This window comes from Pseudopodoces humilis, chromosome 9 (assembly GCF_049639895.1).
Source record: "Pseudopodoces humilis isolate 2021_Gansu_Grassland_sample_001 chromosome 9, ASM4963989v1, whole genome shotgun sequence".
Classification (NCBI taxonomy): Eukaryota; Metazoa; Chordata; class Aves; order Passeriformes; family Paridae; genus Pseudopodoces; species Pseudopodoces humilis.
Genome location: NC_142208.1, coordinates 1668677 through 1688450, shown reverse-complemented (window position 1 = coordinate 1688450; position 19774 = coordinate 1668677).

The window sequence follows — 19774 nt, the reverse complement described above, 5'->3', positions numbered from 1 at the left end:
AATTTCTCACAGCAATAATAGGAATGCCAGCACCACTACCAATTTTGTGCCCACCTCACCCCTTTATGCCAACCTACAGGCTGCCCAGTGAAGTGACAGCCATGGAGGGACTCCAGTTGCAGATGCCTGAGGAGTCATGCTCTCCTCCCAAAAAGCCACAGCTGATGCTGAAATACATCCACTTCAGTGGCCAGCCCTGAAAGCCCCTGGGATAAGCTATCGCCGAAGTTTTGTGTGGATCAGGGTTTCCAGCTGTGAAATGCTTTCAGACCTTTTGGCCTAGAAGGTGCAACTTTCTGGAAGATTGCTGTCATTAAACAGGTCTGTGCTCGTATATCTGTGGGAGTTCAGTCTATAGCATTTCAGCCTGATGAAAGGGGAAAGAAAATAGATTGTGCAGCAACTACTGCTCAGAACGTCATCTGCAAACTGTTTAAGGCATTTTTGCGTGAACAGACAAAAGATGACTACCGTATGTTTAACTTCTCATGTTCCTTCACAGAAACCCTGAATAGTCCCTCTATTGTACAGGAATATAAACCATTTCCTCTGGAAGGACCCTGCTAGAGACAATGCAGCGTTTCTTTATAATCCTGAGCGCTATCGATACATGCCTTCAGTCCTTGCACGGCTGCTTCTGGTTCACTGTGGGTCTCGTAATAGCTGCAAGAAAATTTCTGCAATAACCTAGCTATTTTCCTGAAGCCTAAATTGTCTGCACTGAGGTTTTACATTAGCTAACATTTGAAAAGGAAGCTGTCAACACAATTTTTCCTCTGAAATTGATAGCTGCGCAGCTATACTTGAAGGGCCGGCAGTTCAGCCAGCCCGGGTGAGTAGCAGGGAGCAAGTCCCTCCAGCTCAGCTCCTCATGTGTTTGTGATCTGTCTTTCCCTTTTCTGCAAACACATCTCATTCAGCACGTGGCATCCCATGCATGTGAAGGGAATACAGCCAGTTCCCCCAGAGGCTGTGGAGCCAACTGGTAACACGCGGATCTCTGCAGCACCACATCAGTCTGCCATGTCCCCATCCCTCCAGCTCCCCCTCAGAGGCTGAGCTGCAGCCCAAGAGCAATCCCACCCCAATCCAGCCCTGAGCTCCCACAGTACTTGCTGTTTGGGATAGCCCAGGCTGCCAGGACTGTAAAGGTGGCTACCACACCAGACACCACAGACAGGAGGCTGCGAGTTCATGCCCCACAGACTCTGCGTCAGCAGCTTCTAAAACCATAGAGGTTTGGTACTTACAGGCGGACCTGAAAGAGAGAAGAAAAATAAACAAAAATTAATTTTTAAATGCAATAAATCCTAACAAGAAGAGCTAGAAAAAAAAAAACATTGCACCCTCTTTTGGGCTTAATCCTCAGGCTGCTCCCATTTGCTGATACACTTTCACCAGCTCCCTGCTTGTTCATTAAGGTATCCCGATTAGCAGCTGCTAATAACCACCTGCAGTGAGTGCAGGGCAGCCTCTGACAGCCCTGCCCAAGCCCTGTGTTGGGAAGACCATGCAAGACAGGCTCTTGACACTGTCAAACTCAGTTTTGGTCCTCAGGCACACACGAGAGTGGGGAACTTGTTATTTGTATGACTCCACATCCCGCCCTCTCCTGGGGGCTGAAAAATTGAATTTTAGGAGGCAAAAGCCCCTTTGTTGCTAAAATTCCTGCTCATTTCCCACCAGCATTGGTGTTCTTGCAAAGGTGGAAACTACAGCTATTAAAGACATCAGGTATCTTTTCTCTTTAATACAAGCAAATTTTCCCCTTTCTTCTGCCTCCGATTCCACAGAAGCCAATCTGCCCTCTCGGAAAAGATTCCCTCAAATCCTTTGAGTTTCTTTTATTTTGGAAATCTTTTTTGGAACCTGCCAGTGTGGAGCACTGCATCTCCCTCGTACAGAATAGTTGTACAATATATATCAGGGCTTAAACAGCACATTTCTTTCATCAGTTCCCAGAAAATTCCTCAAAATCCTGACAGATATTGTGTGTGTGGAAAGAAACCCCCGGACTCGCTATTTTGTGGTTTCCTCTCTGTGGGAGAAGCAAGACACACCATACAACTGTCAGGGGTTTCTACATTTTCCATACTTTATAGACATTGTGTTTTCTTTCTTTTTTTCTCTTCACACAGAGTGCCAAAAGTAAGGCTAAGCAGTAAAACAGGCGAGCTGACAGATAACAGGCAGCAACCTCCTCTTTGCACGGCAGGCGGATGTCACGGTGAGCACCTGCGGAATACGTCGTCATCCTGAAAATGCCCCTGGCCCAAAGTCCACAAAAGAACCTGGAGACCTGGGATGAACAAACATCATCCACATTGGAAGTCTCTCACTTAGCATGACTCCCTCAAGCCATGTTTGGTGACCTGAAACTGCCCTGTCAAATGCCACTGTTAGACACAGCACTCGTTGTGGTCGATCAGAAGAAGTTACATCTAGAGAGTAACTTTTGGTTAAAATACAACAAATAATAACCACTTCCATGATGGCTGACAGAGCTAAAGTCAACACTCACAGCTGGAAGCCTCAACAACTCAAAACAACTCCAATCAAACTTCGGACAGGAGCGCAGGGGTAACCCAAATCTGGCAATGGCCCACCACCAGTGCTGAATGCTGAGGTCACTGTCGTACTTGCTACACCAAATCTAAACAATAAAAGAGCTTCTGATCAGACAGTTCATTTAGGAGGGCAAGGTCAGACTGATACTGGAATCCTAATTTATGCCAGACTGGGAGAAAAGAAAGGAAAAAAAAAAAAATAGAAGAGAGTTTTCCAAGTCTGGCTTGGATGACAATAAAGTTCTGTGAGAGAACTGTTTTGGAGAGATTTTGTTTCAGACTGAGTGCCCTGTCACAAGGTCAATGCTTAACAGCTTGCCAATACACTGACTTTATTTCCATTAGCAACACTACAGACCCTTAATAACTCACCTACCTGCCTGCGTGGACTTGGGGCACTCATGGTTTGCATGAACTGAACTGCTGAGCTAATATTAAAAGAAAAACTTAAGGACATGCAAACCCTGAGCCATCCCTGCCCTTCCAGCCCAGAAACAACCAGCCAGCAGCACAGCCTGTAATGGTATTGCCATACCGCTGTGAGCAAACACAAGTTCTTCTTTGCTCCAGAAGCTCCATCCACAGAGCAGAGTAAATCAGCAACGCCGGCAGCTCTGGGCCACACACCCCACACAGATCAAAGGCAGGAGGAATAGTGGAGGCCCATCTCTGTTATGTGCCCCCTATAAAATTAATGGTTATGTGAAGGGGACTGCACAGTCTTATGTAAACACTCATCAGTGAGCTGCAGGGACACAGTCTTGGCTGCAGTAAGTCAATTGGGGAGAGACCATCCAGGGTCGGCTTCAAATGTCGGGATCATCCGTGTGACCCAGGAGAAAGAAAAGCCCTCAGACAGAGTCATTTCCAAAAGCAACATCATCTTGCATGGGCTAGAGGAGAAGAAGGAGGAGGAGGAGGAGGAAAGATGTCCTAAAGACAGCAGGAAGGGAGGAGGTGCTGCTGGATAAGCTGTTGCAAAGCGTAGGGGATTTTACAAAGCAAAATAAAGCTTCAGCAAAATGTTTTGGTCATATTCTGTCACAGTGATAAATGGCAAGGTGGAGCAGAAGTTCTAAAGTGGCTCGATCCTTAATACAAGTAGCAAATTACTGCACATTAGAGGAAGGAGTGGGTAAAGGAGGATGGAGATAACTGAGCCTCAACAACTCCCAACAGTTGGCAGTGTGGTGAGCTTGGCCCTGGCCAAAGCTCTGGCAGAGCTGCTCTGGCCTGGAGAGGGATGCTGACAACCCTGCAAGCCAAGGGAACGAATCCACAAGTTGGCCAGGCTGCCTGGGCCCCTTTACAAAAGCCACCTGAACTGCAGCAGGGTCACCACACCACCACTGCATGTAGTCCCTGTGTCACATGTGTCTTGCAGGCGCAGCCAGTTTGGGGCAACCATGTGAAAACAGGCCTGCTTGCCCCCACGTGGGCCAGGTCTCAGTGGCAAACTCCAAAGAGCTCCAAAAACAACCAGGAGCCAACAATCTTGACAGCCACAAGTACAAATTGCACCTATTGGGGGTTCCTCCTCTCCTCACAGCAGGCTCTTTTGGGGTGAGACAGAGGTGGGGCTGCATAGGAGATAAGCTAGATCCCCTTTGCATATAAACAGTCAACACAGAAAGGATGAGTCAACAGAGAAGCGACAAAAGCTACCGTGAACATTTCCAAGCCCATTCCACAGCGAAGCCCAGCCAGCAGACAGACCCAGAGCTTCCAGATCACCAAATTCCTCGGCTTTGCACGGACAGAGAACCCACACTTGTAATTAGCACCTCCAGATCCTGTGTGTTTTGAACCTGATCTTGCTGGGACCGGAGCGATGCCGGCGCTGGCACGCGGGCTGCAGCACGACTGTCCGCCCACGACGGGCTGCTCAGGAAGCATCTCTCCGTGCCGGCGCCTCGCTGGAAGGCACTGGAGGGCTGTAAGTGACTGCAAGCGCTGTTTATCCAGCTGTGAGGCTTGTGGAGCAGCGGGGGATGGAAGGAGGGGACGGAGAAAACGTGTCAGGAGTGGACGAGTGGGAGGAAGCAGTGGTCTCCTGCAAAGAGGAGACCTCCAGAGTACCTTTGAAACTGAACATTGAGAAAACAAAGAATTCTTGTAGGGGTACCCAAGGTCCCTCCAAACATATGGCCTCTGGAAATCAGCACCATCTGCACTGTCCCTTCTCAGCTGCTCTGGTATTTATGCAGACAGAAAACTTCCTTAAAGAAGCTCTGCCTTTCCATAGCCCGAGTGAGCAAACGAGCAGCCACCTAAGGGTAGGCCACCTTCCTGCACATACAGAAAGACCACACCTGTGCTGAACAGCATGGCCAGGCCACAGAGCCCTCTGCTCACCTGATCATCCTTCATGGCCCGTTCAACCAGCGACTGACCACAACAGAAGTGCAACGATTTCTTTTCTCTCAGCCACTAAGGGAGATAAAATGCCACCCTCCACGTTGAAGCCTCTTTGGCCTCAGAAAAGGAGAAGCTTAGTTTTGCAAGCGGGTCAAATTTATCCTAACCTGGAGAGTCTCACGTTCCAGACTATCAGATGTTTAAAGCTGGACTTAAGAGGAGCACGTTTGGTGAGAGGCCTTCTGCTGATGACAGAGATATTCTCCAGCTTGAGATGGCAGGGCTCTCCAGACCGAGAGGATCACTGAAATGATCCCATCCACTTACGGGCATTTCCTGAAGTCTGGAAAAGTGTCCATTTTCAAAAGGTTCCCACATGCTGTTGCTTATTTTTTTCCCTCTAATTTCTTGGATTCAGGCAGTACAGTGTCTGCATATCTTCCAGCTTGCTCCAAGAGCTCACATACAAGGGTTTTATTTTTTCCCTCTTGTACAGCATACACAAGAAAAGGAGGAGAGAGAGGGAGCATGAAGAAATTATTGTTGCTTACTTGGGTCATGCTCACTACACACTCCGGCAGCAGGGAAGATGTAAACATGTAATCCATCCCTGTGAGGAAATCCAGCCATTTCACAGACCCAGAAGCCAGCCTTAGGGAGTTAGAGAGATACAGTTACTTCCTGACATTCAGGGCTATGTTAATTGATAACAAGATAGCTGTGGCCAGGCAATTAGTTATGAAATGCTGATTAAAATGTCAGCTGCCTGAGCATGACCCTACCCAGGGTGGCATGGAACCCCTAATTCATGGCTCCATGAGCATTCAGTGCAGACTGACCCCATTTCGGAGCAGGATACCCCAACTGGGTGCATGGAGCACAAACAATGGGTTTGGGCTATTTTAAACACTGGCCATGCTGCAGTTCTCACACAACAGATCCAGAGTACTCATATTCTTCTAGATCCAACTTCCCTACCTCCATCAGGGGACAAATGATACAAGGGGAGGCGGAGGGAACATTAACTCAGAGAACTTCAAATGAAAAGGCAAAAATGCCATGTGCCCTGCCATAATTCATTATTATTAGCTGTAGCTGGAATTAAAGACAAAAAAATCTTGAAAATAATAATACATTTTTTAGCACTGACTACTCAAAGCACAACCTCCAGTAATTTTGTTTCAGGTTTTGTCAGCAGTGGCAGACAATCCATGTGGATAACTCACTTCAGAGAGCAGAAGGCCCTTGCAAAAGGCCAGGCTCCCCATCCCTAAAACATTCCCTTCTTGGCTACACCCTTGCAGAGTGACAAGAGGCTCTTCAAAGGATTGCAGAAATGTTGGACAGTGAAAGGACCATCAGGATTTCACTGCCAAAAAATCTGACCAACGCTAAGCTGAGGCACCAGGTTATGCCAGTCATTCAAGCTCGCCCCCAAAATCAAACCCATGACATCACCGAGACTCAGCAGCTAATATCAGCAGCTGTTGAGGATAAAAGTCACTGCTCAGGCACTCTGAGCATCCCAGCACACCACCACCACCACCACCACCAGCCCAAGCCAAGCAGAAGGCCACAAGCACAGCACCAAAAAAAGTCCAGAGGATGCTATGGTCAAGGTGAAGACCCACAGAAAAATTAACGTGATTAAGCATTAATCTCAAAAATGAAAGAGGGAGTCTGATAGTGGAGTTTAATCACAGATCCCAAGTGCATCTCCAAACATCTCTGCTTGTTTCAAAAAAAGGACAATGGGGGCCAGTCAGCCTCCAGAGCCAGAAGAATCTGTAAGGGTAAGTGGGGCCTTTGGCATAACCACAGCCAGCCCGTTAGGCAAATTACAGTGCTCAACAATAGACAAGCAGGAATATTCTGACAAACACTTGGGAGAGCCCCTTGCAAAAACAAAGGGCAGGAAAGGGTCAAGAGCAGATGGCCCACACAGTGCTGGCTGCTCCCAGGACAAACAGAGCACCTCTGGCACTGCCGGGGAGAGATGGGGGGATGGCCAATGCTGTGCAGCACAATGCTCATTTTGGGCAGGCATCCACGGGTCAGCAAGCTCTTCCCAAGCAGCAAACAATCACATTTGTCCCTGCCATGCTGAAGCACTTAGCACCACAGAAAGCAGAGAAATCCAGGCTGGGAAGGACTCCCAGGGTCAGCTCACCCAGTGGGTTTTCATGCTTGAAGGGCCCCCCAAGGTTTTCCAGTAGTGGTGTGGACCCCTGGATGGTAAATGGAAACCTTATGGTGGCAGGCTCATTCCAGTCCACCACCTTCTGCCGAAGAGCCAGCGTGCCCCCAGGCTCCAGCAAACCACCAGCCCAAAACTGCTGTTCTTGACTATCCCCCTTTCTCTTCCCCTTCTGCCTCCCCTGAGCAAACCAAACAGAGATTAAAGGATTCCTGTGAAATGAGAGTGACACGAAACTGAGGAGGGAACATCTTCAAAGCAACCAAAGGAATAAAAAAGTCTGTACCTAGCCCATTTGGGCAAATATTTCTCTAACCTGTTGCTGTCCTCTGGGGATAGCGACACCACATGCTTCCCTAGTGATCCAGTCCAGGCAATACCCAAGCCCTGATTCATAAGGCCGTATTTATTATCTTTCTTAGAGACTACCCAAAATTTCCAGTGTTGTTGTTTAAGTCAGTCAATGACCTCTGATGCACAGCAAATTCAAAGAAGAGATTTTTTTATTTTTCTCCTTTTTGCGGTTACCTCATGTATTTGATGTCTGCTGTCCTGTTCCTCAGTCTTCTCTTGTCTTTAGACTAAACAAAACCTAATTCTCCCAGTCTCTTTGCAGAGGCCATGTTTTCTGGACCCCTGGTTGTTCTCATTGCTACCCCTCAGTGGCCTTTTTGCCTCTTGAAATGTAATTCTCAAACAGCAACTGCCTCTCCAGCTCACTGCATGACTCAATGGCAGACAACTTGGTGAAGGCAGAAGACACAGTATCTATTTACCTTATTTGCAGGGTGTTACTCAGAGGGAAAATCAGTTCCTCCCTGTCACCACCTCTTCCTGACACGTCACTTGTTCTCCATGAGCCCTCAAAGGCTCCTTTCTTTAAGAAGCTGTTGGGATTTACTGATGTTCCAGTGAGGAGGAAGGTCTCCTCCTCACTCTCAAGGAACAACTTCAGCCTTTTCTTGGTGTTCTTGGCAGTCCCACCTCACCCTAGGCTCTCAGATTTTCATCTTGCATACCCATTCATTTTAAATCCTGCCAGCTTTACTTTCCTCTTGTCTTGAATTTCACCTTGCTGAGGACTTGGTGATTTTCCTTAGCTGATCTCTTCCTGTAGCTCTTTTGCACTGGGACAATTTCAGCTCGTGCCTTCAACAGTTTCTCTGTCAGGCTGCTGAGTTTTCTTGACTTCTTCCCCAGTTCCTGCTCTCCAGGGGCACTACCCCACCAATTCCCCAGCTCCTTATGTGTTTTTGAAATCTACCTCAAACACCCAAGCACCAGAAGCACCTCACAACTCTTAGTCTAAAGAAGCACAAGCCAATTAAATACCACTCCAACAAACCAAAAAACCCTTTGGCAGATGTTTGAAATCTCTCTGGAATTCCCATTCTGCATCCCCTAACACATCCTCTTCCATGACAGGAATAAGAAAGTGGCATCTGAAAGCTCTGGAGAGATCCAAACCAGTTTGAAAATTGCAGCTGGTTGTTCAAGAGGAGTCTCTCATTTCTGCATCGAGGAGCTGGCCACTTCTTCAGCGCTCGGCCAAGCCCTGCACAAGCCCTATTCCTCAGAGAGCTGCAGAATTAGGCAGGAACCACAAGGAAAACATGGCCACAGTAAATCATGGCTGGGTAAAGCAAAAACCAAAGTCCATGGCATTTTTACTTCCTGCTGAAAACAACAATCTCTCTCATAATGTGGTTGACTGGGAAAAATAGAAAGTTGGACCTTACTATAGCTAATAATTATTTGAATAAATTCTCTGCTCATGCACTTCAAATGCAAATTGCATAATTCATTTTAATCCTATATAATTTTTGCTATTAGCAGCTGATTTTAATAACTAGCGCACTGTTACTTTTTTTCCCCCCTAATTTTTGTTATTCTTCTCTCTTTTCCATCTGCTAACTCTTTTCTTCTTCCTTCCTCCTTCCAAAATACTTTGCAACTTTTATAATAGCAAATTCTGTCACCTACCCAGGGACGAACAAAAGACCATTGTGTTCAATTTATCTTTTAATAGACTCCTTCCTCAAATACCTCACAGACTGCCAGTACTGTCTTCCAGACCCTGTCTCACACCCTTTTGAGTTATGAAAATGTTTGGGAGGGTCTTTCCTTTAGCCCAGACATTTTTCCACCCCAGATGATTGATAGCTCCCAGTTACCACTAATTACCCTATCAGCAGTTGGACATGAGCCTAGCCACAGTGCTCTTCCTCCAGAGGCCAGCAATGCATCCCTGTCGCTCGTTATCCTCTCCTTCAAGGATGGAACAAACTGACTAATTAGAGACACCATAAATTCTTCCTTCAGGCTCTTCCTGATGCGTCGCCTTGTTTCCAAACAGAGCATGTGGAGGAGAGTGGGGCCGATGCTAGTCCTTTCAAAAGGAAAAATGCAATGGGGTTTATGAGCCTAAGTGGGTTTGCTCAGCGTGTTTTATGGAGCAGAAGAGCAGAATATTCATTCAGCCAACTCTAGCTGATGCTTTTTAGCACATTTCAAGCTGGAGAAGTTGGCTTGGCTTGGCTACCCCGTGCCCAGTGGGAGCCAGGCTGTGGCAGCACGCACATATGGAGACAACCTGCGTTGGCTTACACAGGGATAAAGGACTCACGGCTTCCCTTACCTAGAATGAACTGAGCGTGCAGATCCCTTCCCTGCTGCCTCCAGTGCCAACACCAGCTGCACAGCACGCACCATGGAGAGAGCCATCCAACTGGAAAGGCAAAGAAGCAACCCCAACCAACTGCTGCCTCCCGCTGAGCACGGTCTGGAACCCACCTGTATTCTCTCCTCTTCCCAACATGGCAAATTTGACTCAGTAAGTTTGCTAAATTCTGTCAGGACCTCCATCTTGTCTGAGAGGGCCAGATTTTTTCTTACTCAGGCATACAGGTGGTTATTTTTTAAGGTAGTGACAGATGCCGTTCTAATCTCAAAAAGAAAAGCGAACACAATGAAAATGGACAGTAAATGCTTTCCCTTCTCCCCAGAGCAGAGAAAAAATAACTTGCAGGAAAACCAAGCAAGTTTAGACATCAGTTACTATGAAGCTCTTCCTCCAGACAAAAGGAAAGGCCCTGAGGGCATGAGGGAAAAAGGGCATTATATTTAGAGAGAAGTTTCTCCAAAGTACTTGGGCCGTGTGGTACACCTGGTAAAAAAATGCTGAGGCTCCTCAGCCACTGCTAAAGAGGCAAATTCTATCAAAACAGAAAACCCTCACTATTCTAGAAAATAAGAAAGCAAAGATGAGGAATGAGAATCAAGGTGTGCAACAGTTTTCTGCATGGGAATGGCAGGTAGAAAACCCATGTGGAGGAGGGGGGAATGGCTGAATGCCACACCTTGTGGGGCTGGGGATAGCACATGCCCCACACCAGCCCTCAAGCCAAGAGTCACATTTTGTAGCTTCCCTTCCTAAAGGGCCTGAGAGCCACTTCCCATCACTGTCCCAAGAAATTCCTGGACCCTGCCTATTAAGATACAGTTTAGTGCAGTAGCAGAGCATGGGGATCTATCCTGACACTTCTGGAATTCAGAGACAGAAATATTCACAACCACACCTGATAACCCCCATCTCCACCTGCTTCCCCAGAAAATAAGCACTTTCTATAAGCACTCAGGTCATCCATAAGCAAGAGACCACCACACGCATGAAACTAAAAAACACAAGGCTACACCCTTCAGAAAAAAACGCATTTCTTGCCCCCTGTCCTCTCCTTCTGTTTTTAAGCCCACATTAAATCACATTGCACAGGGGATGACAAAGAGCCTCACAATACCACAGCTTCTCCCTGGGTTTCAGAGGGGTCAGAGCCTGGTACACCGCTCCCTGTTGAGCAGCGAGCTGACATGTGGCTCCCTTGCCGTGGTCAGGGCAATGCCACAGACCTGTAAGCTCTGTTGGTGCTTTTGGGGTTTCAACCCCTCTTTCATGTGTGTGGCACTTGTATACCACAGGGTCTGAGGGGAAGTCAATCTGTAAGCAAGGACTGCCATTTTGGGAGATATAACTACTCCCTCTTTGCTGCCAAAATCACTCTAATAAGGAGCTAATATTTAAAAACTAAACAAAAAAAAAAAAAGGGGGGATTTAAAAAACCCCAGCCCATTGTGTTCTTCAGCTCCGTTAGGGATGAGGCCAACACACAACTCCCAGCAGCTGCTGTTGCCTCCAGCAACATCTCCTCCCTTGGACAGCAGCGGCAGATGACAGAGGAGAAGGACAAGAAAAGAGCAGCCACCAGGATCTGGCTGCATCCACCCAGTGCCACATTCCAGCACCAGGTTCAGCCCCTGGAAGAGCCCTCCCAAAAGGTCTTCTACCTGCTGGTGGTTGAGCAGTCCAGCAAGGGTAGCCTGGTGTGGATGGGACAGCTGGGTGGTCCCCAGCGAGGCGGACACACTGCCCGGAGCAACACCAAATCATAATAAACAAGTCCCTCACACAAAGCTCTGTCAGTTCAGATTCCAGTTCAGCTGATATAATCTTCATTTTCTCTTTGAAAGAAAGGAAAAAAAGAAAAGCAGAAAGAAAAAAACCAGACATCCTAAGGGAGAGGAGTGAGGCAAGCGATGGATTGATACTGCCCGTGTGTGCCTCAGCTCCCCATGTGCTGTTAATCAGCTGCCCCCGCCCCGGGGAATACGCTGATTTAATTACCGCCTGCTTGCACAGCCCGTCTGCAACGCTGCTCGCCCAAGACATCGCACCAGGAAGAAAAAGACACTGAGTCTCAACAGCCAGGCTGGAACAGGATGGGCAAGCAGAACAGGAATCATCCCAGCCCCAGTCTGGGGATTGAGGGGTTGAATTGGTCCAGGGAGCCCATGCCAGCTCTTGTGTGCAGGAGGTAGATAGCATCAAAGGGCACTGCAGAGGGGATGGATGCATCAGGGTGTCACCTTTCTTCTATCTGAAACACAACTTTATTTTGAGGGGAAAACCAAAGACACTCAATGGGCAACGAGGGGGTTTCCAGATTGAAAAGGGGAGAAATAGCCAGATGCAATAAAGGGCAGGTGCCCAATTACCAGGTGTCATGTCACAGCCCCCTCCTCTCACCAGGTGCATGGCACAGACCCCACACGTGAGCATGCCTCTCCAACCTGGTATTCTGCATGCATGCTGCTGGTATTCTGCAGTGTTAATCTGGGATGTTTGAGCATCACTCCAATGCAAAGAAATATTTTCCAGGGCTTCTGTTTCACAATGCATTCATAATGTCAAAGAGGCGATGCACAGAGGAACACGGACCTCGTACAGCTTCTGGAAGGGGAGAGCTGCATCAAGTGACTCGAAGTGACTCACTGGACAGTCACTTGGAAGTGGCTTCAGCACAAGATGTGGGTTGCAGCTCTCCCACCTTGGGGACAGCCGGGAGGTTTAATAATCAATGGCCGTACGCTCGCCTGCGAAGGCTGGCGCAAAAAGCGTCGCTGCGTCTTTAACAGCTGCCAGAGATGGGAAACTCATTGGAGTGTGTGTTCGGAGGGGAAGAAGGTTAAGATGATTAACTGGTGCTAACAAGTTTAGGATGTGGAAGAAGTATTTTCTTGGACGTCCATCAAAGAGAGGATTGAATGTTCCCCGGCGGAGGGGGGGGGCGGTATATGTTTAACAGATGAGGTTTCTGCCTCCCGAGGCCCGCCCAGCTCCGCATGATGCAACCTCTCCCTTTTAAAGGCTGACTCTGCCCCTGTACCATCAGCTACCTGCGGCCCCAGCCTGGCACAAGGGCTGAAAGGCGATCCGGGGGAAGGAAAGCCGCCCCTCCCCTCTTCCTGTTGATCTGCGTCCTGGGACACCCTTCGGGCACCGGCGGATCAGCCTGGCCCTTGGTCCCCACAAGGCAAAGGTGTAGGCAGATGCCCGGAAAAGCCAACAGGGAATCGGGTATCACCACACCGAAAGCAGAAACCTTGGAGAGGATGGCTCCTCACAGGCCTCTGCATCCCACTGTAAAACCCCTCTCTGCCCCACCACAGGGACACCAAACAGAGTCATCCCACCACCGGCCAGGCCAGCAACCCACTTTTTACCTCCCCATTGCCTTCAGGTGCATGGCAGCATCCAACACTGGCACCGAAGCGAAGCGCCCTCGCTAACAGCTTTGGAGGGAGCCGCTCGGCGCCTGCAACATCTCCTTTGGCCGGGTATTTTCAGCGCTCCTCGGCGGCTGGCGGGCGCCCACGCTTTGCGCAAGGGGCTCGGCTGCCACCGGGCGCTGGTGGGGCTCACCCTCATTCCTCCGGCCGCCACAGAGCTGCCAGCACGGGCAGCACACGCGAGGCCTGCGTGGCGGGGCCCGGACGTGCGTCAGCGGCTGACGCAAACCAGCCCGGCCATGTGCACACAGCCCAGGCCTGGGAAAAGCCCTCCACCCCGGTAGCACGCTCGTGCTGAATCAAAGCCGTCGCCGTACAGTAGCAGTGCAATGTGCTCTTGGGGTTTCCTCAGCCAGCTGGGATGTTTTTGCCTCACTTTGTCAGGGCGCTGATTTATGCCCATATGTGCCATATACATTGTAAGCACAGGCACGCAATGGTGTAAACGCTTCTACCAAACATCTGTACGCAAACCCGTCAAACATGCAGAAGCTCCCTGCTGCCGCCCTCAACGTGCCCCACAGGCAACCTGTCGGGCCCCAGTCTGCATGTGGGGTGCCACGTGCCACTGGATTGTCATTGGGACAGGGACAGTAAAGGTCACGTCGTGACCGCTGCCCGATAAAAATCGGCACAGCCACAACGTTTTTCTCCTGCCTCGATCCGTGCTTTGGCCGGAGCACTTCGCGGCGGGTATCTGCTCCAAATCTTCTTTCCCATGCTTTCAGTCCTCAATGTCTTTCTCTGCACCGTACCTTTGCCTGAGGAGGAATAGGTTAGTTTATTCCCAGTTTTGCGTGGGGAAGGGCCGTATCAAACAACCAAGGTTTATCCAGGGCTGGGATATAACATTTGGGCCATAATATACAAGCACCATTAAAGTTAATTCTTGTGTCACCAGAACTCATGCACACCTGAACATAAATGTTCACCTGTTTGCACCTTTGGGAAGAGCTCAGCCTCCAGAGAAAAAGTCCCACAGCAATTCCTTGTCTTTGGAGGAAATTCTTCCCACCTTCCAGCCAGTTTAAAATAGAGAAAGCCAAAAATAAAAAGTTTAAAATAAGAAGGCATATAAAAGACAAAGAGGGGAGCCTTGGGGTATACAGGCGGCAGGCCTGAGCATGTCAAGTGGGAATTATCTGAACAAGCAGACAGGTGTAAATAACCAGGCCACGCTTTTTCAGAGCACATGTGTCCATCACTGTCCCAGATCACCTTCCTTTTTCAATGCTTCAGCTGTTTCTAAGCATACTTTGGATAAAGAGGGAAAGGCCGATGCATTTGCCATCCAAACTCTATTGGATGGTAGCACCACAGGGATGCTTTGACCCCTCCAGCCATTTTGCAAGCACAGGCCACGCTCACAAGTGTATTAATGGCTCACTCAAGCCCTCCCAGTCTGCACCAAGGCAACAACAGCAGGTTAATTAAAATCAGTTAAAGACTCCTTAATAAAGTCGCTTTAAATCCTAAAAGCAGACTAAGCCGGATGAGTTGATGCTTAGAGGTTTAAGGAACATCCTTTCTCCCTCTTCCTGTCTCTCAGCCAAGCATGTGGCAACATACAGGTGACAAAAGCCAAGGTTGGGGTGACTCCTCAAGCTGTTCCAGTTAAGAGCACAGCAGCCTACATGTTCAGAGAAAGAGAGTTAAGTGACCAAACAAGCTATTTGTTTGGTTTTTTCCTGAATTGTTCATCCCCATTTATTCATAACTGCTCACAGAATCCATGGAATTCATTGTGTGGTTTGCATCTTCAAAACAAATGAAACAACAGTATGTCTTAACCAAACAAACCCCAACTCAAAATACAGCCAGCAGCCCAGGGCGCATGAGCAACTTTCCAGGCTGAAGTGTGTATATACTCTGGAGGGCCCAAAAATGTGGATGGGGGAATATATTTAAATTTCAGGGAATAACAGAATTCCCAGGAATATGTCTTACAAAGAAGGGAAAAAAGGAGGGTAGTACTTAAGCAATGATGCTGCAATTTTTCTTCCAGATGTGCTACGGGGGTGGCGTGCCAGAGAATCCCATTTTCTGACATGGCAACGTGCTGCTGTGGCTGCTGGATGCCCATCTGCAGCAGCCCAGGCACCGCTCCCTCTAGATCCCAGCTCTCTGGCCTGCCCTGCCAGCAGGGCTTAGTCCTTCCAAGGGAAAACACAATTCAGAGAGCTCAAAGCTTTTGGCAAGGAGCAGCTGCTTGAGACTGAAGTCCTCTTCTCCAATTTTTTTGTTAGCGCTTGTCAAAAAGCTGCGTTGAGTCACTTTCAAAGCGGAAAACACCTTTTGCACAGTCAGCATAGAAAGCCATGCTGACTTGCTGTCCTCAAAAGGGGTGAAATACAAAACCACAGCGCTTCAACCAGTTCAATGCACCTCCTGACAGTAGGGCCACGGGGCCAAGTGCATTCCATTGCACCCTCCCACCTCATCCTCCTCATGGCTCTGAGCCAGGGCCATTGAGACAGCTTGTGGCTGCTGGTGTTTAAATAGCTGGAGCTGACCTTTCCACACCCTCACCCCACACCAGGGATCCCAAACACCTCCTCCACTTCTCGGGGCTCACCAATGTTTTTAATCTCATGGGAGCCCTTGAGCAGCATTAAGACACTGGCACAGGCTGCCCAGAGAAGCTGGCCCCATCCCTGGAAGTGTTCAAGGTTGGACAGGGCTTGGAGCAACCTGGTCTAACAGAAGGTGTCCCCGTCTGTGTCAGAGGGGTGGAACTAGATAATCTTTTAAGGTCCCTTCCAACCCAAACCAATCTGTGATTCTATAATTTTTCCAAGCAGCCCCAACAAGCTGAAAAAGGATCACATTAAACATGATAGTGAGAAAATATAAAAGCCATGGAAACAACCATGAAAAGCTGCCAGTGTGCCGAAGGGTCTGGACTGCACAGGATGGGTGTAGCCAAGAAGGAAAGCAGAATGCCTGGACTGAGTGTGTGCACCATGTGGCACACATCCCCTGGGTGCAATTGGGGCCACCACTGCACCTTGGCTCCTGCAAGCTTCCCTGCAAGAAGGGGAACGGCAGCAACAATTTTGAGTTGCGGTATCTCCTGCTGGTATTTCTGTAAAGTCAATTGCAGCTGAAGGGTGTCCAAGCAGTTTTCTCTGTGCCCCATGGTGGAGAAACGTGGGTGAAATTTTGTATGGGAAGAAATGCCCAGGGGACATTCCTTTGCAAAGCCTCAAAGACATTCCGGAGAAAACATCAGTTCCTAGCCACTGCCAAAATCCTTGCAGCTGCCCCACACCATCCTCCAAGCCCCTGTAACAGCAGAAGGTACGCTGCTTTGTGGCAGGGCTGTGCAACATTCCTCTGACTGCCAGTGCCAGTCCCTGGGAGCTGCCTCCTCCTGCAGCCCAGGTCCCTCCTCTGCCCCCGAGTGCTGCCACAGGGAGGGATGGAAAAGTCATTCAGCATCCCTCTGAGCTGCTTCCCTGCTTGCACGGCTGACCGCCTCCAGCACCACAGGCTTCCAACCCGACCAAGGAGAAACCGGACCAAAACAAGCATTGTGGAGGCAGAGGGAAAGCAGCCAGCCTTCTTTTCTTTCTTTTATTTTTTTTTTTTTTAAAGGGATATTGAAGACCAGAGCAGAGAGCCAGCACTGTGAAAAACAGCCACGTGGGGACTGTGAAAATCAGAGCTGAGGAGAGGAAGATGGGGAAGGTCTAATAAAGAGAGTCACAATATACAAAATACACAAGCGCCCACCTCCGCCAGGAAAGCTGTGGGAAGGGATTGTGGTGTAATCCCTGGCTGTTTGAGGCTGCCCAGGCAGACACAGTCTGGATATGCAACTGGATCAAGATTAGGCCAAGAAAGCTTAGATTTTTTTGCCCTGTCAACCTGAAACAAAATGCTTTCCCCTTGCAGCATTTTTTACTACATGGAGGAAATTAAGGGAGGTCAGTTGGCTGTAAGAGGATCCTCCAGCCTCAGGTAGCTCCTGACCACATCCACACACCATATGGAAAAGCATCTGCTCAGTCCCAGAAAAATTTCCCAAGTCACATCCATGCATGCAACAACCTCAGACCAAAACCTGTGCTGAGCTCCCTGCCCACACTTGGCCCCATCCCAGCACGGGGGCTGGGGCTGGAGAATAGCTGGGTACAGCCAGTGCTGCCATTGAGGTTTCTCTTCTCCAGCCTGGACAAAGTTGTCCCAGATCAGTCTATCAGTAAGTGGGGACAGAAGGAATGACAGAGATTATCTATTGAAAGGAACAAAGTCATTAATTACCCAGATAGGTTATGCTAAACTTGAGGGCTATGTCCTCCCCACCAAGACACTGCTGGAGAAGCCCACTGTGACCTCTAAACTCAAAAAACACAATGCCAAGGCACAACATCTCACAGGTAGTCACACCCAGCCCAAGTGGTCTGAAGTAGTCGCTTTCCAATCAAAAGAAATTTATATTTCCTTATCGTTTGATATAAATACAGCTGTGCTGTTTTCCTGACCATGTTATTTCTAGAATCCTTATCACAGGCTCTCAGATAGCCACAGCACAGTCACACACTCCACAATCTTCTTTTTCTCCTATTCCCAGCTTTTCCAAACCATTTATGTTCACAATCCCATCTGTTCTGAAGCTCTTCTATGGCAATGGGTGACACTGCCCTGGACCTCTACATCCTCACCAAACAGGTCAGCAAATTAACTTGCCTTCCTTTTCCCCTTCTCAGCCATGCAGGGACCTGACTCACAGTTAGGGATGAACTCAAATGTCACTTCTGATAAACATTTATTTTGCTGAGGAGCATGATGTGTTTATAGGCAGTGAAGTGGGCCAGTGAGAGGCAACAGGCATGCGCCAAGTCTTGCAACATCTTGACGCTTCTGAATACCTTGGTCTCCCACAAAAGTCATGTTGTCTGGTCCTTGGGGCGTTTTAAACACAAGAGAAAAAAATGCATAGAGGAAAAGGATCCCTAAGGTCTTGTGCTAGAAGAGAGACCACGTTGAAACGTGGTCAGGTGGCCTGCATTGCAGCAGCCTGGAGACCAAAGGGAAATACCCTGGAGCAAAGGGTCTAAGAGACGACAACAGCTGGCTGAAGGTGCCTTTTGTTTCTGTACTGCTCCAAGCCAATCAAAACCTCACCTGCCACAACATCAGCTTTAGACCACGGTTTTCATATCCCTCAACAAGACTACCTGACAGGGTGGGGGACAATTTTATATATAGTTTCTGTATCCATAGAATATTTGATGAAGACAAGCAAGTTTGACAGGTAAAATGGAAGCCTCAACCCTTATGAGACATTTATGAGATATTTCTTATTATTATCCTCCTGAACCAAAGCTGTTATTCAGCAATAAAATCAGCTTAATGGAGTGAATGGGCACCTAGGAGTTATGAGAAATCCAGCACAGACTGCTGCCAAAGCTTCCCAAGGGATGTGGGTATCTGTAACCAAGTGTTATGATCTCAATGCCAAAATACCTGGGTGATTCATCTGTCACACAAATGGTGTAAGAGTGGCATTCAGATGGCCTCAAAAAAGGAGAAAATATCTTTTATCTCTGCTCTGCATTCAATTCTAAAGTTTCCTTCTTCAAGCTGGCTCAGAAACATCAGGAGGACATTCACTCCTATGGTTTTACGCGGCATTTATTTGTCCAAGTCCAGTCAAGAACTTAAAAATGGAGAAGGGCTGTGATTTGTGTTCCCATTGAAGGGAAAATGTTGGTATTTAAAATCAGTTGAACTCAGTTTTGATCTGTTCTTTTGAGAAATGATACTTAATAAACATTTCATTTGTACCATCTTTTAAATTTCAACCAAGTTGCTCCCGTTGTTTCTTTCTGGGACTAAACAGAAAGTCCAACAGTCCTGATCTGGACTAGTCAAATCAGGCTTCTTCCAATGTTCTACAGCTCTGGACCCTAGACTTTAGTTCTTTTCCCCCACAAACCTGTATAGCTTTAATTCTTGCTTTTACAAGCTGCTGTCTTGCACATCCATTTTATTCTGGCAAGAGACTGTACCTCTGTACAAGCCTAAATACAATGATTTTGAGACCTTACCTACAGCAAAGACAACCCCATTGTAATTTTATCCACCCTTATCCCAGCTGTTGACCACATTTAAATACCCTTTGATAAGCACACCACCAGATACTGTCACACCGGACACCAAAGAGAACCAAAGGAGAAACCACTGAAAATGGAAATGCTACTTTCATGTGCTCATCCAGACATAACTTTCCCTGCCACCTTCTTTGCAAAACAAGTTTCAGTCACCCAGTTTCAATACACAGATTCAAATTCTCCCAGAACTTCAGCTTTGGATGTGAGTGGTAGCTGGCACTTCTCTATTTTTTTCTAGTCAAATGCATCAAAAGACAATGAGGAAGGCTGAATGATTCATACTCATGGAATGAAATGCCATTCACAAATGTTTTTTCCGTAGCAATTTGTCACTTATTGTATTGAAACCACTTCAGAAGATGCATCTCAAAGAGCCTTTTGATATTAATGTGATTAAAACCATAATGCAA